The sequence below is a fragment of the Zingiber officinale genome, chromosome 5A (genome assembly GCF_018446385.1).
Source record: "Zingiber officinale cultivar Zhangliang chromosome 5A, Zo_v1.1, whole genome shotgun sequence".
Classification (NCBI taxonomy): domain Eukaryota; kingdom Viridiplantae; phylum Streptophyta; class Magnoliopsida; order Zingiberales; family Zingiberaceae; genus Zingiber; species Zingiber officinale.
In genome coordinates this window covers 32,136,742-32,157,294 of record NC_055994.1, presented here as the reverse complement: position 1 = coordinate 32,157,294, position 20,553 = coordinate 32,136,742, and the positions used below count along the sequence as shown (strand labels likewise).

Below are 20,553 nucleotides of genomic sequence, written 5' to 3'. Positions count from 1 at the left end.
TAGTAAACTTAAACATTCATACATACGTACAGCGGAAGCATATCTATGCTTGCCTAGAATCATACTAAGCATAGAATAACATACTAAGCATATGAGTATGAAATACATGGTTCAACTTAAATAGTCATAGTATTCATTTTTAACACATGCATAGGGAATCATAAAAGACATCACATAACATAACATATTATTCTAAGTTCACTTTAGCAGGTCACTTTATTTCTTTAGCCAAGTCACCATCACACATCTCTTGCCCCTTCCTCTTGCTCCTCTAGTTTATCCATCCTTTACCTTTATCTGTGGTACAAGGAAAAGTATCTGTAAGCACTCAAGGCTTAGTGAGATCCTTTCCTACTCACAAAAACTAATATATCATTTAAACTCATCATATCATACATCATGGAATAGATGACACTCATATCATATAATTTAAAACATATCATATCATGGCATAAATCTTATCATGGTATAAGTAACATCATATCATAACATAAGTAATCATCATATCATGGTATAAGTAACATCATATCATAGCATAAATCATGTCATAACATAAGTAATCATCATATCATGGCATAAGTAACATCATATCATAGCATAAATCATGTCATAACATAAGTAATCATCATATCATGGCATAGGTCATATCATAGCATGGGAAATCATCATATCATGGTATAGATCATATTATAACATAAGTGTACATCATAGCATAAGTGAAAACATCATGACATTTCTTTTCATAACATCAAGGCATCATATCATAGCATAACTGTAAGCATCCTTTCACATCATTTCGTAAGCATGGATTGCAAGATGTCCATTAAAACATGGGTAATGTCATGTGCAATATGCCTTTCAAAACATGGTTTATGTCATGGGTGAGATGTCTTAAAACAATATCATATAGTACTTGAAAATAATCTCAACATGAAGGGGGCCCGGCTTAGTACCACATACATACATAATGCGTGCATCCTAAGTAGACCCTAGGTAGCTAGTCTTGAACCTACTAGGAAACTAGGCCCGTAGCTCGGCCTAGGGGCACGTAAGGAGCCCACCCTTTACTAGGCCCGTAATTCGACCTAGGGGTGCATAAGGAGCCCACCCTTTTGGTACAAGCCATTCAAAGTAAAATACATGCCATATCATATCTCTATCATTTCATAACATATTCATGTCATTCATAGCATATCTTATTCATGTTATTCATAGCATATCATGTTCATGTCATAGCATATCATATTCATGTCATTCATAGCATATCATGTTCATGTCATTCATAGCATATTTCGTTCATGTCATTCATAGCATATCTGTTAGTTAGAGCCCTAGAGCCAATCATTTGATGATTGTATGGACTCATGTATATCATATTCTTGTATATTAATAAAGGCATTTGTTTGGTTATTATAATTATTTATATTAGTGCCAAATAGACTAAGTATAATAGCGTCCTTGAGTAGAAGGTTCATACCTATATCAATCGATTAGTTGAATCGATAGTGAGATGATATAGGGAACACTACTCTAAATCATTCCTAGTCGAGTATTAGCATTCTGGGACAATGTTAATACAATAAGACTAGCATGTAGGTCAGCTCGATGACTTGATCTCACAAGTCATGGATATAGAGATATCAAGCTGACACATGGGTATGCATTAGAGAATGTATACTGAATGACCCGCCATGAGAAAGTATCATGGATCGTTATATGAGTGTCATATACTTTCTCATGTGACTATTAGTATGACTATTAGTCCTTAGACCTGAAGTCACCATGGATCCCTACATAAGGAGTTATGTACTTTGGTTTCGTCAAACGTCACCCGTAACTGGGTGGACTATAAAGGCGATTACTGGGTATATAACGAATTATGTAGAGGGATGTGAGTGATGTAGATGGGATCTATCCCTCCCATATGACGGGAGCGACATCGGTATTCTTGATAGAGTGAGACCACTAAGTGCATGGCCATGCCCAAATGAGTCAACATTAGATGTTGAGCTTATTTGATCGAGTGAGTCTACTTGAAGTTCAAGATTTAGATTGATTAGAGGATGACACGGTCTATGCCTCATATTGATCAATCTAGATGCCTAGGATAGAAGGACACTTGTCATTATTTTGTGAGTAGTCACAATTGGTAGTCACAAGGTGATGTCGGATCTCGACATTCTTGTAACTTGGGTAGTAATGATGTGTTGCTAGATACCGCTCATTACTTATGCTCCTAAATGGGTTTAGGGCATTGCCAACGTTACAAGAACCTATAGGGTCACACACTTAGGACAATTAGATGGAGATTAGGTTCATATGATGAACCAAGAGGATTAGATTCATTTGATGAATCAAATTGGATTAAGAGTAATCCTAATTGGGCTAACTTGAGTTCGACTCAAGTTGATTCATGTATTTAATGAGTCTAATTTAGATTATGACTTATTAAATCAATTTAATTTAATGAATTAGATTCATTATATTAAGTTGGCTCGAATCAAATGGTTGGATTAGATCAACCATGGTAGAGATTGGGTCAAGTTTGACTTGACTAGAGAAGGAAGACCAAAGGTCAATTTTGCCTTGACCTTTTGCCACCTCATTGGTGAGTTGGCATTAGGTGGGCCAATAATGATATTGCACATCATCATGGGTGCCACCTCATGGAAGTTACAAAGCCATTTTCTTATTAACTTCACATTAATTGCATTTAATGGGGAGTTACACAAGAAGAAAGTGGCCGGCCACTTTGTGAAGAAATGTGAATTCATTTTCATTCAAGTGTGGTTTTTCTTCCTCCTTCTTCCTCTCAAGCTCTCCCTCTCCCTCTCCTCCTTGCTTGGCCGAATCTCACCTAGGTTCTAGCACACCTTTGTGTGAGGTTTTCTCCACCTACGTGTCCGTGTGGATACTTCTAGAGGACCGGCGCTTAACGGTCTAGAGATCCGGCAACTCATTGGACGAGCGGGATAAGCGAAAGGCACGCTTCGAAGGTATAACCCTTATCTAGTGTAGATCTAAGGTTTTACAAACTCGTACAAGAAAAAGGTTTTTCAAAAAGTTTTTGTTTACGAATCTTTGCACGGATCTACGGCTTTGGGTGACTCAGGGTTTTCGCGACGCGAAAAAGCGGTTTTCGCGGCCCGAAGAACCCAACAGTGGTATCAGAGCCACGTGCAAAGACTTGTACGAGTTCGTTTGTATTTTTATGAAAAATATACCTTCTGTGATTTTCTGTAAAAATTGAGTTTTTAGAGTTTTTATGAGTAATTTTTCTGTTGAAGCGAAGCACAAGTGTCTCGGCACTTGTAGGCTTCGGCTACCGGAAAGTTTTCTTTTAAACGGCTTCGTTTTGCCCCAAATCCGTTTGGGACAGCGGGGTTGGGTGCCATTAGATCGCAAAGGAGCAACTCACGATGGTTAGATCATGGGTAGGGGTACTGCCCCTAACCCCGCAAGGGGATTTGCTCCGCGATTGCACCCGAAATCGCTAAAAACGAACCCGTCGGGAAGATTTTTCCGAAACGGCAATGTCTCAGCCCAAATCATTTTGGGACAGCGGGTTTAGGCGCTGTTGGATCACAAAGGAACCCTCGCGATGGTTAGATCGCGGGTAGGGGCGCTGCCCCTGGGCCCCGCAAGGGGATCCGTTCCGCGATTGCGCCCGAAACCGCTAAACGGGACCGCCGGGAGATTTTACTCGTAAAAATTTTAAAAATTAATTTTAAAAATTATAGAAAATTATGAAAATATATAATTTTGGATTATATATTAAATTTGTGATAGTCATGGCCCAAACGGCCTGCGTGCCGTTATGTGATGTGCGTGCTTGTAATTTTATTTTATTTTCGCGACCTGCGAGTCGTGCCTCTCTCTTATATTCTGGTTGTAAATTAGATTTAGACTCGAATGTAACTCGAGTTTCAAATTGTAATGTACAAATTGGAGCGGTGGAGGGTCCACACGAAACGGAGTTCCGAGGCGGGCACGAGCAACACAAGGTGGTCAAAGGGAGGAGCTTGGAGAAGCTGTTGACCCTAGGTTGACCATTCGATCTTCTCATTGGCTTGAGAAGATCGTAGTAGGGCCATGACTAAATCACAAATAGATTAATTAATTAATTGTTATGTATTTGATGCATGTTTAATAATTAATTAATTAATTAGTGCCTTAACGATTAGATTAGATCTAAGTCGTGCACATGATGCACCCTTGCGATTAGATTAGATCTAAGTCATGCACAAGATGCATCCTTCTCGATTAGATTAGATCTAGATCGAACCAACTCTAAAATGCCTAACCGTGCCGTGATACCTATCACTATCTCGATCACATGTATTGTTGAATCTGCCAAAGCAGAGCAATACATATTATCTTGGTAGGGTACGGAGGGACAATCTTGGTCCCGCCTATCAACGCATGGGTGAATACAAACTCAATTAGATTGAGTATTCATAGTTACTCGGTTGGATCGAGTCAACTATAGGCATTCTTCCAATAGTTGGAAAGATAGGTCAAAATCACATCTATATTAACTCTAGCCAAAGCTAACTCGAGTTTTAATATAAATGAGGATTTTATTCTATAAACAAGAGTTGCATAGAGATGTAATTGGTAATCGTTACCTACTGATCATACTAAGCCTTGGGCGTATTAGCCAAAGCTAACTCAAGGGTTAGTATGATGTGGATCTTGTCCCACAAGAATTATAGTATTCAGTGGGAGCATCATTTAATTAAAGGCCTAATTAAATGTTTTAAAGAATATGATATTTATTTCTGCAAATTTTCTGTTGTAGATAACCATGACGTCGAACACGAATTCCTTCTCACTGCGATATGTCCTTGAGAAGGACAAGCTCAACGGAGCGAATTTCCTGGACTGGTACAGGAACTTGAGAATAGTTCTCACCCAGGAGCGTAAGCTGTACATTCTGGAGCAGCCCATTCCGGAGGCTCCTCCTGCCAATGCCCCGCGAGCCGACAAAGATGCTTACAAGAAGCATCAAGACGACGCATTAGATGTGTCCTGTCTAATGCTCGCGACCATGAACTCAGAGCTTCAGAAGCAACATGATTTGATGGGCGCTTTTGATATGGTTGAGCATCTTCGCCAACTATATCAGGGACAAGCGAGGCATGAGAGATTTGAGATCTCGAAGGCATTGTTTCAGGTCAGACGGGGCTTCTGTAGGTCCTTATGTACTCAAGATGATTGGGTACATAGAGAACCTACAAAGACTGGGTTCCCACTTGGCCAAGAGCTGGCATGACTTGATCTTGCAGTCCTTGCCGGATAGCTATAGTCAATTCATTCTCAACTATAACATGAACGAGATTGACAAGCCACCGTCCGAGTTACTTAGTATGTTACGAACTACGAGATTAACCTTAAGAAGGTTAAGCCCATTCGATGGTCCGAACACAAGGGCAAGGCAAGCCCAAAGGTAAGGGAAAGTCCCAAACCAAGGGCAAAGGAAAGGCAGAAGCCTAAAGGAGGGGTCGCCAAGGATGCTACCTGCTTCCACTCGGGCACTGGAAGAGGAACCGCAAGGTATACTTGGAACATCTTAAGAAGAAGTGAGACTTCCACTTTAGGTATATATGTTATAGAAGTCAATCTATCTATTTCTACATCATGGGTATTAGATCTTGGATGTGCTTCTCACATTTGTATTGATGTCAGGTGCTGAGAAATAGCAGGGCATTGGACCTATGAGTAGGCAATGGAGCACGGGTTGCTGCTGTTGCTGTAGGAACTTATCAGCTATCTCTGCCCTCTGGGCTTGTACTAAATTTAGATGATTGTTGTTATGTGCCTGCTCTTACTAAGAACATAGTTTCAGTTTCTTGTTTAGACAAGAAAGGATACTCTTTTATAATAAAAGACAAATGTTGTTCTGTTTATTTAAAAGATATGTTCTATTGTAGTGCACCACTAATAAACGGACTCTATATTCTAGACCTTGAGAGCCCTATCTATAACATTAATACCAAGAGGTTCAAGTCAAATGACATGAACCAAACTTATCTCTGGCACTGTCGCTTAGGTCATATAAATGACAAGCGCTTATCCCAGCTCCATAAGGATGGTTTGTTGGACTCATTTGATTTTGAATCATATGAGATATGCGAGTCATGCCTACGAGGCAAGATGACCAAGACTCCCTTTAGTGGGCACAGCGAGAGAGCGACTGATTTGTTAGGACTCATACATAGTGATGTATGTGGCCCTTTCAATGTCGCTGCTAGAGGCGGTTATAGATACTTCATCACATTTACTGATGACTTCAGTAGATATGGATATGTGTACTTGATGACACATAAGTCCGAATCCTTTGAAAAGTTCAAAGAATTCAAGAATGAAGTACAGAACCAGCTTGGCAAGAGTATTAAAATACTTCGATCAGATCGAGGTGGTGAATACTTAAGCCATGAGTTTCGTGACTATTTAGCTGAGTGTGGGATTCTATCCCAACTCACTCCTCCTGGAACACCACAGTGGAATGGTGTATCCGAAAGGAGGAATCGTACCTTATTAGATATGGTACGATCTATGATGAGTCACACAGATCTTCCGACATATCTATGGGGATATGCTCTAGACACGGCAGCTTTCATACTCAACCGAGTTCCATCAAAGGCCTTGATAAAGACACAATATAGGATATGGACTGGGAGAGATGCCCAGGTGTCTTTCATGAGGATTTGGGGTTGTGAGGCTTACGTACGACGTCAAGTCTCAGACAAATTAGGACCCAAATCCGACAAGTGCTATTTCATTGGATATCCCAAGGAAACTAAGGGATATTACTTCTACATTTCCAGTCAGCACAAGATAGTTGTGGCAAAGACTGGGGTCTTTCTAGAAAGGGACTTTGTTTCTAGAAAGACTAGTGGGAGCGCGTTCGATCTTGAAGAAGTTCAAGATGCGAACAATAGCACTGATGCCTCGATGGAAATTGAACTGGAACCACAAAGTGTTGTGGATGATGTTCCACAAGGAGTTGAGGAACAACAACCGGTTCAAGTAGACATACCTCTTCGCAGGTCTGATAGGGTACGTCGTCAGCCTGAGAGATATTCATTTCTCTTGTCTGACCATGATGACGTTATACTCATAGAGGATGAGCCTACCACCTATCAGGAAGCTGTGATGAGACCAGATTCCGATAAATGGCTAGAGGCCATGAGATCCGAAATGGAGTCCATGTACACCAACCAAGTATGGACTTTGGTTGATCCACCTGAAGGGGTAAAACCCATTGGGTGTAAGTGGTTCTTTAAGAGAAATACTGACATGGATGGACTTATTTATAAGGGTCACTTGGTAGCTAAAGGTTTTAAGCAGATTCATGGTATTGACTATGATGAAACCTTTTCTCCAGTAGCGATGTTTAAGTCTATTCGGATCATGCTTGCTATTGCAGCCTACCATGACTATGAGATATGGCAGATGGATGTCAAAACTGCGTTTCTGAATGGAAACCTACTCGAGGATGTGTACATGACACAACCTGAGGGTTTTGTAGATCCACAGCATACTAGTAGAGTATGCAAGCTGCATAGGTCCATTTATGGACTAAAGCAAGCTTCTTGGAGCTGGAATCTTCGTTTTGATGATGCAATCAAACAGTTTGGTTTCATCAAGAACGAAGATGAACCTTGTGGTTACAAGAAGGTTGTAGGGGATATAGTTGTCTTCCTCATATTGTATGTGGATGACATACTACTCATTGGGAAGGACATCCCTATGCTTCAGTCTGTCAAGACCTGGCTAGGGAGTTTCTTCTCAATGAAGGACTTAGGTGAGGCATCCCGCATTCTAGGGATACATATCTATAGAGATAGATCTAAGAGATTACTTGGCCTAAGTCAGAGTACATATATTGACAAGGTACTCCTTCGGTTTGCCATGCAGAACTCCAAGAAGGGATTTCTGCCGATGTCACATGGCATGAGTCTTTCGAAGACTCAAAGTCCCTCTTCTAGAGAGGAGAGAGACCGCATGGATCAGATCCCTTATGCCTTAGCCATAGGATCGATCATGTACGCCATGCTATGTACTCGACCTGATGTCTCGTATGCTTTGAGCATGACGAGCAGATACCAGTCAGATCCAGGTGAAAGTCACTGGATAGCGGTCAAAAATATTCTTAAGTACTTAAGAAGGACTAAAGAATATTTCTTGATATATGGAGGCAATGATGAGCTAACTGTAAAGGGTTACAGTGATGCTAGCTTCCAGACCGACCAGGATGACTATAGATCGCAGTCGGGGTTCATATTTTGCATTAATGGTGGCGCTGTCAGCTGGAAGAGTTCGAAGCAGGATACAGTAGCTGATTCTACAACAGAAGCTGAGTACATTGCTGCATCAGAGGCAGCAAAGGAGGCAGTTTGGATCCGCAAGTTCATCACTGAACTTGGGGTGGTTCCCAGCATTGCTGACCCCATTGAGCTCTATTGTGACAACAATGGAGCTATAGCACAGGCGAAGGAACCTCGCTCACACCAGCGGACCAAGCATATACTACGGCGCTTCCATCTCATTCGAGAGATTATCGATAGAGGAGATGTGAAGATTTGCAGAGTACCTACAGAGGCTAACATCGCAGATCCCTTGACCAAGGCTTTGGCACAGAGAAAGCATGATGGTCACACTAGGTCTTTAGGCCTTAGAGCCTATACTGATTGGCACTAGTGCTAGTGGGAGATTGTTAGTTAGAGCCCTAGAGCCAATCATTTGATGATTGTATGGACTAATGTATAGCATATTCTTGTATATTAATAAAGGCATTTGTTTGGTTATTATACTTATTTATATTAGTGCCAAATAGACTAAGTATAATAGCGTCCTTGAGTAGAAGGTTCAAACCTATATCAATCGATTAGTTGAATCGATAGTGAGATGATATAGAGAACACTACTCTAAATCATTCCTAGTCGAGTATTAGCATTCTGGGACAATGTTAATACAATAAGACTAGCATGTAGGTCAGCTCGATGACTTGATCTCACAAGTCATGGATATAGAGATATCAAGCTGACACATGGGTATGCATTAGAGAATGTATACTGAATGACCCGCCATGAGAAAGTATCATGGATCGTTATATGAGTGTCATATACTTTCTCATGTGACTATTAGTATGACTATTAGTCCTTAGACCTGAAGTCACCATGGATCCCTACATAAGGAGTTATGTACTTTGGTTTCGTCAAACGTCACCCGTAACTGGGTGGACTATAAAGGCGATTACTGGGTATATAACGAATTATGTAGAGGGATGTGAGTGATGTAGATGGGATCTATCCCTCCCATATGACGGGAGCGACATCGGTATTCTTGATAGAGTGAGACCACTAAGTGCATGGCCATGCCCAAATGAGTCAACATTAGATGTTGAGCTTATTTGATCGAGTGAGTCTACTTGAAGTTCAAGATTTAGATTGATTAGAGGATGACACGGTCTATGCCTCATATTGATCAATCTAGATGCCTAGGATAGAAGGACACTTGTCATTATTTTGTGAGTAGTCACAATTGGTAGTCACAAGGTGATGTCGGATCTCGACATTCTTGTAACTTGGGTAGTAATGATGTGTTGCTAGATACCGCTCATTACTTATGCTCCTAAATGGGTTTAGGGAATTGCCAACGTTACAAGAACCTATAGGGTCACACACTTAGGACAATTAGATGGAGATTAGGTTCATATGATGAACCAAGAGGATTAGATTCATTTGATGAATCAAATTGGATTAAGAGTAATCCTAATTGGGCTAACTTGAGTTCGACTCAAGTTGATTCATGTATTTAATGAGTCTAATTTAGATTATGACTTATTAAATCAATTTAATTTAATGAATTAGATTCATTATATTAAGTTGGCTCGAATCAAATGGTTGGATTAGATCAACCATGGTAGAGATTGGGTCAAGTTTGACTTGACTAGAGAAGGAAGACCAAAGGTCAATTTTGACTTGACCTTTTGCCACCTCATTGGTGAGTTGGCATTAGGTGGACCAATAATGATATTGCACATCATCATGGGTGCCACCTCATGGAAGTTACAAAGCCATTTTCTTATTAACTTCACATTAATTGCATTTAATGGGGAGTTACACAAGAAGAAAGTGGCCGGCCACTTTGTGAAGAAATGCGAATTCATTTTCATTCAAGTGTGGTTTTTCTTTCTCCTTCTTCCTCTCAAGCTCTCCCTCTCCCTCTCCTCCTTGCTTGGCCGAATCTCACCTAGGTGCTAGCACACCTTTGTGTGAGGTTTTCTCCACCTACGTGTCCGTGTGGATACTTCTAGAGGACCGGCGCTTGACGGTCTAGAGATCCGGCAACTCATTGGACGAGCGGGATAAGCGAAAGGCACGCTTCGAAGGTATAACCCTTATCTAGTTTAGATCTAAGGTTTTACAAACTCGTACAAGAAAAAGGTTTTTCGAAAAGTTTTTGTTTACGAATCTTTGCACGGATCTACGGCTTTGGGTGACTCGGGGTTTCCGCGACGCGAAAAAGCGGTTTTCGCGGCCCGAAGAACCCAACAATATCATGTTCATGTCATTCATGTCATTCATAAGGTATGCATAAATGGGCACATAGCCATGCATACTTGGGCACATAGCCATCATACTTGTCTTGGGCACATAGCCATCATATTTGGGCACATAGCCATTTTAGATATCTGTAACACCCATGAATTTCTATAAGTACATGAGTAATTATTTCCACTAGAACTCAGAAATAAGAGAAGAAGAAAGAAATAAAAAAAAAGAAAGAAAAAAAAATAAAATAATGATATATAATAATATGATAAGAGGAGAAGGTCAAGGATTGAACCTTGAACCTCTCACAAACAATGGAGAAAGATTTATGGCATGATCACCACTAGGATAGAGAGTAACATATGGATAGGAAGAGATGAAAATGTTAGTTAAAGGAGAGAAAAAGAAAATAAAGCAAGAAGCAAGAGAAAACCAAATTTGCTTACCTCTTTTTCCTCTTGGTTAAGAGAAGGAACAAGAAGAAGACAAGTTGCCTTCCTCACTTCTCCCTCTTCTCATTCTCGTGAGAACCAAGGGAAGTGACATGGGAGAGTTAAGAAAGGGAGTAAATGAAGGCATAAATTCCCCTCATGGTGAATAAATAGAAAAATGAGAAAGTAAATCCCTCATTTTCTCCTTCTTCCTCCTCCTTCCTCCTTTTCTCTTCTTCACCGAGACTAAGAGGTCTTCCCTCTCCTTGATCCGAACACTAGGTCAAGTTTCTTCTCCAAGAAAACTAATTTTTGAGAAGAAGTCTTCAAGTTCTAGCCCTTCCAAGCAAAGGAAACCAAAGGAGACACAAGAAGAAGAAGCTCCTTCCTTTCTTAGCTACTAGGATATTCTTCTCTTAAGAAAGAAAAACCACAAGCGAAAGGAAGTAAGTTCCCCTCACCTGTGGTACAATAGCTCTACGATTGTCATGTAAATATATTGCTAGAAAAAAACCTATGTTTGTTTCATGAGGGTTTTGGCCCAAAACAAAAATAAGAAAGGTTTTAAGAACTTGAAAACCAACTAGGTATGTTCATGATGTTTCCTATGATATGTAATTGATGGTAAGGGGGTTAGACTAATATTTTCATGCTGGAATGTTTTGTTAGAACATAAGTTTATGGGCTTAGACTTTCGGCCAAGAAAGAACAAAAGAACTAGAAAAACTCTAGACCTAAAACAAAGCATGTTCTCTTATCCTTATGATATGTACCTTATGGTAGATGGTGTTGTTAATGTTTTTCCCACTTGTATGTTAATTTAAACTTGATTCCATCTTCATGAACTTTCGGCTATGATAGAGTTGAGGGCCTAAAAGGGCTTAAAACCTAAAAGTTTAGCATGCTATGATTTTCATAAGACAAGATAGGAAGCTAATATGACATGCCATGATCTTAGGTTAAATTGCACTATAATTTTTATGTATATGATGTTTCGGCCATGTTAAGACTTGAACCCTAGGAAAGTTTAAATCAATCCTAAGATACTTATGATCTTCTTGAAGAAAAGATATGAAGTAAACTAATGTTCTTATGTTGCTTGAAACTTGAATTGCTTATTCTACAACTTTCGGCCACACTTGGTTCTTTGACCTAGGATGCTCAAAATTCTAAACTAAGTGGTCCATGTTATTCCTTGAAATGAATGCTAGGAAAATTCTTATGGTCTTCATGCTATTATGCCACTAGAAACCTAATTTCCATGCTTAACAAGATTCGGCAACATTAGGTTAAAAAGCTTGAGAAGCTTGACACTTAGACTAAAAGTACTTATGGTGTTTCTCATGATATGTATTGGAATATTGGTATGAAGTTCAATCTTTTTATGTTACATGTAACCTAGAAACATGTTGCTAGGGTTTCGGCTATGTTGGGGTTAAAGGCTTAGAGAACTTAGAACCTAAATCAAACATGCTCAAGTTGTTTCCCATGAAATGTGATGTGACAATTGTTAGGGTTTTCATGCTTGTATGATGCTTATAGCCCAAAATAAAGGCTTAATGGGTTTCAGCCATGTTATGAAAAAGGAAACTAGAAAGCTTAGAACTTATACCTAACATGCTTAAGATGTTCCTTATGTTCTAAGAAATGATAAATGTTTAGGGTTCACTTGTTCTTTTTGTTGTTTGCTAACCCAAACCATCTTTACATGTTTCGGCCACCCCTTGTTACTAGGGTTAGAGACCTAATTAGGTTCTCCCATGAACTTCACATGCGATGCTTTATGATATGTTAAGAGTATGACATGCTGTGATGTCTATTTATGTATGCTAGGTCCAATTTCATGATATGCTATGTACTTAAGTTCATGATATGCTGTGTGCTAAGTTTCATGATATGCTATGTACTTAAGTTCATGATATGCTGTGTGCTAACACTACAACAAAAATAGCTTTTCGCAGCTTGCTATTAACAGCGCACATTAAAAGCACGCCGTTAATAGTATTATTAACGGCGTGCATATTGATGCGCGCTGTTAATAGTATAAACTTAAAATTACGTCTAGATATTAACAGCGCACATTAAAAGTATGCCGTTAATACTATAAATATTTAATAACAATAACGGCATGCAAAAATAAGCACGCTGCGAATACTTTTTAAAATTATTAACGGCATGCAGCATGCTGCGATTAGTTTAAAAAATAATAATAAAAAAAAATTATTATTTACGACCATGATTAAAAGGAATGTGTTTTGACCCAGTATGTTTTGACCAACTTTAATTTTTTTTTAAATTATAGTTTAAAAGATAGTTATCTTTAAAAAAAATAAATTAAACAAAAATATGTAAATAATAAAAAAATACATCCAACTCCAAAAGCCGATCAATAATAAACATGGTTAAAAAAAATAAGTAAAGAAAAACTTAAAGTAAGTAATTAAATAAAAATGTAATAAGTAAAAAACACAATTAAAATAAAAAAAATGCTAGGTTAAAAACATAAACCGGATCAAAGCCGCCGAAGCCATCGCCGCTTCCTCTCCCACTACAAGAAAATTGATCTATTGTGATATTATCTTAATGAGACTTATTTCTAAGTGTCATAATAAATACCTTATAATGACATTTATTTAAAAATAATACAAAAATAAAATAAAATATCATGTTAGATCCTTTATCTTGACATTTCTAATAAATGTCATTATTAATCCATTAATAATTAGTTTAATCTATTAATAATTAGCCTTAGCAAAAATCCAAACCCTCGTCCGCACTTGTCACACCCTCCGCACTTTTCCCTACGGCGCCGAAAAACTTCTCACGCTGCACGCTGTAAGATATCGGAAAATTTAAATAATAAGGTTATTTGGGAAATAGCCTTATAAAATTTTTCCGGACTTTAGAAATTTTCTGGAAATTTTTCGGAGCTCGTACGACGGGTTTTAAGGGGATAAATTGACGGTGCGGATAAAGCCTGTTTGGGATACCCATTTAAATGAGGAAATGTTTTATTTATATAATCCTTTTTCCTTATTTTCTTTCCCAATTTCCTAAACGCCGAACCTTTCTTCCCCAACCCCTCGCGACCCAACTTCCCTCTCTTCTCTGTTCTCTTTCGCGGACGATCGACGCCGACGGAGCAAGGCTTCAGCTCCGGCGATCTTTTCTCTGCCGAAATCGACCCTTAAGCTCAGATCCAGCCGAAGCCCTTCTCCTTCTCAGTCTGATCTCTCTCTTCTCTCACGCGGAAGATCCGACGCACCCGACGCCGACAGAGGGCAACTGCTTTCCGACGATCTGGGCCTCTTCGCGTCGCCTGATGACCGTCGCCGGATTCTTGAAGGTGCTGACGCTGTCCAAGCTCTTCCGATGGAGCGATCCCTTCCTCAGCTGGTTCTTACGCGTGAGCGACGATGGCTAGGTGGCTAGGGCACAGTGGAGGGCTTGGTTTTGGTTGTTTCTAACCGATTGACCCTTCGTTTCCTCCTTCTTGAGCTATTCACATAACGATCCGTGGCTCCTCAAAGTGGATCGGATTGGGCGATACCTTCTGGAGACAACCGATTGAGGTAAGCTTAGGTCTTCTTCTCTGTTACCGATCCTCTTCTTCTTTTCGGTTGAATTAGGTTACAGATTTGGAGATGTTGGTATCAGGGAGGTGTTCTTGAGCTACCGGGAAGAGGCTAGAAGGATGGTTAATTGATCAGTGATCTCCCTGCTTGACCTCCTGTTGTGATCCAATTGATTCCAATGAGGTTGAGTGCTGTGGATCAACAAGCACGACTGTGAGGTGAGGTTCTGTGTACTGTAGGTGTTCTTGGTTCTGCTCTACTTGTTCCAGCATCAACAGTAGCTGTGATTTGAGGTAAGGTGTAGGAATTAGGGTTAATTGGATTACTAGATCAGTTAGTATGATTGGTATATCATTAGTTGATACATGTTGTAATTAGTTGTTGATTGTGTGTAGATTTATTTAGTTTAGAATTAATCTAATGGATAAGAGTTCATCTCCTCTTAGGTTTGTGCATATCCTAATTCTCCCATGTTTCTACCTCTTTTTCTAACAATTAGGATAAGAGTTCTATGATAGAGTTCTAGGTTTTCCATACTTTATTTTCTTTTTTTTTTTAATATCTTTTTTGTTTTGTTCTATGATAGAGTTCTAGGTTTAGTATGTATATTATCTTGATGACATATTAAATGTTTTCTTTCAACTTAGGTTCCTGCAATCTCTATGATTCATTTGCAATCTAGTTTATTGAACTATCTCTCTTATAACAATAGCAAATCTGTTTGGTACAGGCCAAAGAATGATCATATTTATATATTGTTATCCATAAAAAAAATTAACTTTGTGGCAATTACATGATGGAAGGACATAATACCAAGGAAAAACTTTGTCAGTTACCTCTACCTATTAAAATATAATGATAGGTTTTTTCAAGTTTTGTAATTACAAGTTTTGTAAAACTTGTGTGAATAATACATGATATTTATTTGTTTAAAATATAATGATGTAGGAATCAATTTTTTATATGTGATTTTCTTTCTTGGTAATCAAAAAGTTAACTTGCATGTTTGATTGTTTTGGAGATTTTTTGTCTTAATGAGTGATTCACCTTTGTTTAGAACCCTCCCAAGCTGGCTACTCCTCTATTTGATACTAAAATGGCAGAGGACCCTAAGATGACATACATAGACCTAGATAATCTTCAAATTGTGTTTTGAACGAAGAGGTATTTACTTATATTCGCAAGCATGTTATATATAAGTCTGCCACTAGATTCATGTCTTTAATGTACTGTTGAATTGATAGCACTAATTCTTTTCCTCACAGTAGTGTTTGGTCTTGCATTGTGATGGCGTCTGAGTGTTGGCTTGGTCTCTGTTGGCTTGCTACATATCTAGAAAGCTCCATGATTTGTGCTAAGGTAGTTCTTCTCAACGAGTATATCTGAGATGGAACTTCCATGCTACTTGCTTTTCCGAGTTTGATTTGCTGCTACAAGATCGAAAAGATATTATGTAATTGTTGTTCCTTCTGGTCGAACAGTTTCACTTTTCCGTCTTAGTTTCTTGTATGTTCTTTGTTAAATAATTACGTGGATTTAATTCTTATCGGTAATAGCTGAAACGTATCCAATTTGGATTTTCTAGCTCAAAATATCAGTAGATTTGTTGTGGTAGTGCCTTAACAGGATTTGAGACTTCTCCATTCAGGTAGGTTATGCTCGTTTGACTCACATTATGGTAATTATTTTTAATTTTTTATAATTTAAGTAATAAGTAATGATATATGTATCTTTTGAATTGTGTCGTAATGATTTTGTATATATTTCTATATTTAAGGAAAAGACAAGTCCGGTAGATACAAAAATTACAAGATTGCAAGTTTGGATTGAAGGTCACAAGAAAAAAATGGGGAGCCTAGTACTCAAGCTGTTGGAGAGAAAATAGTAAGCATGTCCACTCATTTTAGATTCCTTTAGTATTTTATTTCACTGATCTTGTTTTTCATAAGAATTTATACTTAAGATCTCTATTTATACAGCCTAAAATATTTTTTCTGTACCTCCTTGTACATGTGTTCAAGCTGTTTTTTACTTGTGAGTTGGTACATGTGTTCAATTTCAGGTGGACCTAATTCGACCAAATGATGAAATGCAGTTTCTTGATGATGCAATAGGAAGCACGGTCGCATGATTATCTAAATTTATAGTATTGTGTGATTGATACATATTATACTAATTTGTTTGGATTGTAAGTTGAATTGTTGTTATGTAATTGCTAGTTTGTTAGAGATTTCATATATTGTTTTAGATGTTTTGAGTTTTTGTGGTATAATGAAAAGCTATGACTTTTATTAATTCTGTATGGATTTGATTTGTACTAAATTTGTTGTAAAATTTTAATTTATTATTTTTGTCAATTTTTTTTAATATAGTTAAGACCATTAACAGCATACGTTTGTGCGCTGTCGATAGTATTTTTCGCAGCGCGCAAAGCACGCCGCAGATAATAATATACGCGGCATGCGTTGCGCGCTGTGAAAAATACTATCCGCGGCGCGCAAAGCACGCCGCGGATAATAGTATCCGCGGCGTGCTTTGCGCGCTGCGGAAAATACTATTCGCAGCGCGCAAAAGCACGCCGTGAATAATTTATGACTTTCAACAAATTTTAACTGTGCAGCGCGCAATGCGCGCTGCGAAAAGTGAATTTGCGTGCTGTGAAAAACTATTTTTGTTGTAGTGTAAGTTTCATGATATGCTATGTGTTTACTTTCATGATATGTTGTGTGCTAAATTTCAGGATATGCTATGGGCTTATTTTCATGATATGCTATGGGCTTATTTTCATGATATGCTGTGTGCTCAAAGTCATGATATGCTATGTGCTTAACTTCATGATATGCTGTGTGCTCAAATTCATGATATACTATGTGCCTAAACTCATGATATGCTATGTGCTCAAATTCATGATATGTTATATGCTGTGTGCTTAAACTCATGATAGATTGTATGCTTAATTATGCATGTGTTCATGATATGCTGTGTGCTCAAAATCATGATATGCTGTGTGCTCAAATATACATGCATTAAGCTATGCCTAAAAGAGTTGCTTCCCTATAAGTGGGATCAAGAGCACTCTTCATGATATGAATATGACATGAGTGATATGGACTATGTAGATATGACATGCTATTTTACTTTTAAGGCTTGTACCAAGGGTGGGCTCCATAAGCGCCCCGGGGTCGATGGACTAAGAAACGGGCCTCGTTAGGGATGGGCTCCTAAGTGCCCCTAGGTCGATGGACTAAGAAATGGACCTAGTATATGTATGCCTTGTAGGGTTCAAGACTTGCTACCTTGAACCTACTAGGACGTGCACATTTATGTACGTGGTACAAGCCGGGATCCCCTTTTATGTTGAGATTATGTTTAAGTATCTATGCTATACGTTTTAAAAAGACATGATGCATATGTTCCATGATGTATGTTTAAGAGTTCACCCTGCATATACCTTAGGAATATGCCATGATAATTATGATGATCATGTTATGATATGCCATGCTACCTTGTGTTTACGCCATGATTATGCCATGATATCTATGATGATGCTTATGACATGTATGATGATCATGTATGTTATGTCATGATACCTTATGCTATGATGTATGTTTTATGATTGATGACATGCTATACTATTTTTGTGAGTAGGAAAGGAACTTACTGAGCCATGAGTGCTCACAGCTTACTTTCTTGTACCACAGATAAGGGCAAAGGATGGATGAACTAGGAGAGCAGCAGGAGGGGCTAGCAGGATGTGTGTGGCAGTGACTGGCTAAAGAAGGAAAAAGACCTGCTTTTTGTTTAATGGAAATTATGCCTAGTTTATATAAGACTCTATGACATTTTATCATGTTTACTCTATATGTCTTGAAATAATGTTAAGTATGACATGTGGACTCTATGTTTCAAAAATTTACAATTAAGACTTCCGCTGTAATAAGTTATTAAGTTGTTAAGTATGGTAAGTAACCCCCCGTCGCCTTAGCAGGAGGGGCGGGGCGTTACAATATCATTCTCATACATGGTTCATAAGCATAAGTAAATGAGCAATATAATACATCATGGAAAGAAAAAGAAAACATAATCATGCATCGATCACAAGTTAACTTCTTCTAATTCATATCATGGTAAGGAAAGTACATATTGGGTCATAATTTAGTCTAAATCCACAACCCACTAAGGGTGGCCGAAACATGCATAGGCTCATTTAGGTTACATGAAATCATACAAGCATATGAACCCACATTCATTCCTATAACATTTATCATAAGGAACATCATAAGCATATTTGATCTAGGTTCTATGCTTCCTAGGTTTTAAAATCCATCTTGGCCGAAATATACAAGGTCCAAAACTTGATTACAAATAGCATGTAAACATGTGAATCCTAATCAATTTCCATGCATTTATCATAGGCATTCACATGAGCATATTAGGTTAAAGTTCAAGCTTCCTAAGTTCACCAAGTGTAAGTGGCCGAATGCTACAAAAGCATAAGTTCTAAGCACAAGAGTACCCTATAAATTTCATAGCATATCATAGAGAAAAACATAAACATGTTAGGGTTGAATTTAGGCTTGCCTAAGCCCTACATTTCATGTTGGCCGAAAGTTTATCATGGAAAAAAAAACTAACCTTAAGCAACATGAAATCTCAAGTGCATTATGTTATCTTCATATCTTTTCATAGGGTAAAACATAAACAAGCTAGATTTGAGGTTGAGCCTCCTTAAGGTATTTAATCCCTTAATGGCCGAAACCTTAAGGTAAGATCCTAATAGTTCTAAGCACATACAAGTATAAAACATCAAGAGAACATTCACAACATATTATGGAAAACTTCAAACTTGATACTTCTTCTAGAATTTACAAGCATGTGAGTACCTTATGAATTTCATAGCATATCATGGGGAGGAACATAAACATGTTAGGGTTGAGTTTAGGCTTGCCTAAGCCTTACATTTTATGTTGGCCGAAAGTTTATCATGTGAAATCTAACCCTAAGCAACATGAAATCTTAAGTGCATTATGGTATTCTCATATCTCTTCATAAGGTAAAACATGAGCAAGCTAGATTTGAGGTTGAGCCTCCTTAAGGTATTAAATCCCTTCATGGCCGAAACCTTAAGGTAGGGTCTTACTAGTTCTAAGCAACATACAAGTATAAACATCAAGGAAAATATTCATATAACATCATAGAAGAGATCATAGGCATGTTAGTTTTTAAATTGAGCTTCCCTAGGTTTTAAGCCTCTTCATGGCCGAACCCTAAGGTAGGGTATTACCTAACTCCAAGCTGTTAGGACCGAAAAGTAGCTAGAGGGGGGGTGAATAGCTTCGCGTGTGCTCGTCGAGCTTCGTTGCTTGTTTCTTCAAAGTGATGCGCAGCGGAATACAAAGAAACAAACTACAACAATGCTAACAATAGGATTTTACTTGGTATCCACCTCACAAGAGGTGACTAGTCCAAGGATCTACGCACACAAACACACCTCCACTAATAAACACTCCTTTTCGGTAACTACCGAAGGCGGAGAAGCCCTACAAGACTCTCAATACAAGTAGAAGAAAGGGTAGTAAAGAATAAGCAAAAGCTTACAAGAGATGCAGTAAAAACCCTAGCTTCTTCTTCTTCTCGTTGCAACTCGCCTCTTGACTTGGATGAACCTCCAAGAACCTTCAAGAACTCGCGGTGAGGAGGTTAGAGAGTGCTGGGGAGGAGCTGTGATGAATCTGGAATGAATCGGTGAAGTGCTGCTAAGGAAATTGTTGGGTTCTTCGGGCCGCGAAAACCGCTTTTCGCGTCGCGGAAACCCCGAATCGCCCAAGCCATGGATCTCGTGCAAGGAAAACCAAACGAAAAATACGAGTACGAGTTTCATAATTTTAGATCTACTCCTAGATCTATATGTTAAGAGTTTACCCTTGAAGCGTACCCTTCGTTTAGTCCCGCTCGTCCAAGGAAGCGTTGGATCTCGAGAGTGTC

General features: G+C 38.6%; 1 long non-coding RNA gene across 1 annotated transcript; it reads left to right on the top strand.

Annotated features, from left to right (window-relative positions):
• The first annotated feature begins 15,337 nt into the window (after nt 1-15,337).
• LOC121982738 lies at nt 15,338-16,863 on the top strand. The gene is made up of 5 exons (XR_006112218.1): nt 15,338-15,732; nt 15,837-15,927; nt 16,154-16,216; nt 16,346-16,452; nt 16,631-16,863. It is a non-coding gene; the product is annotated as an uncharacterized LOC121982738 (long non-coding RNA).
• The last annotated feature ends 3,690 nt before the right edge of the window (nt 16,864-20,553 follow it).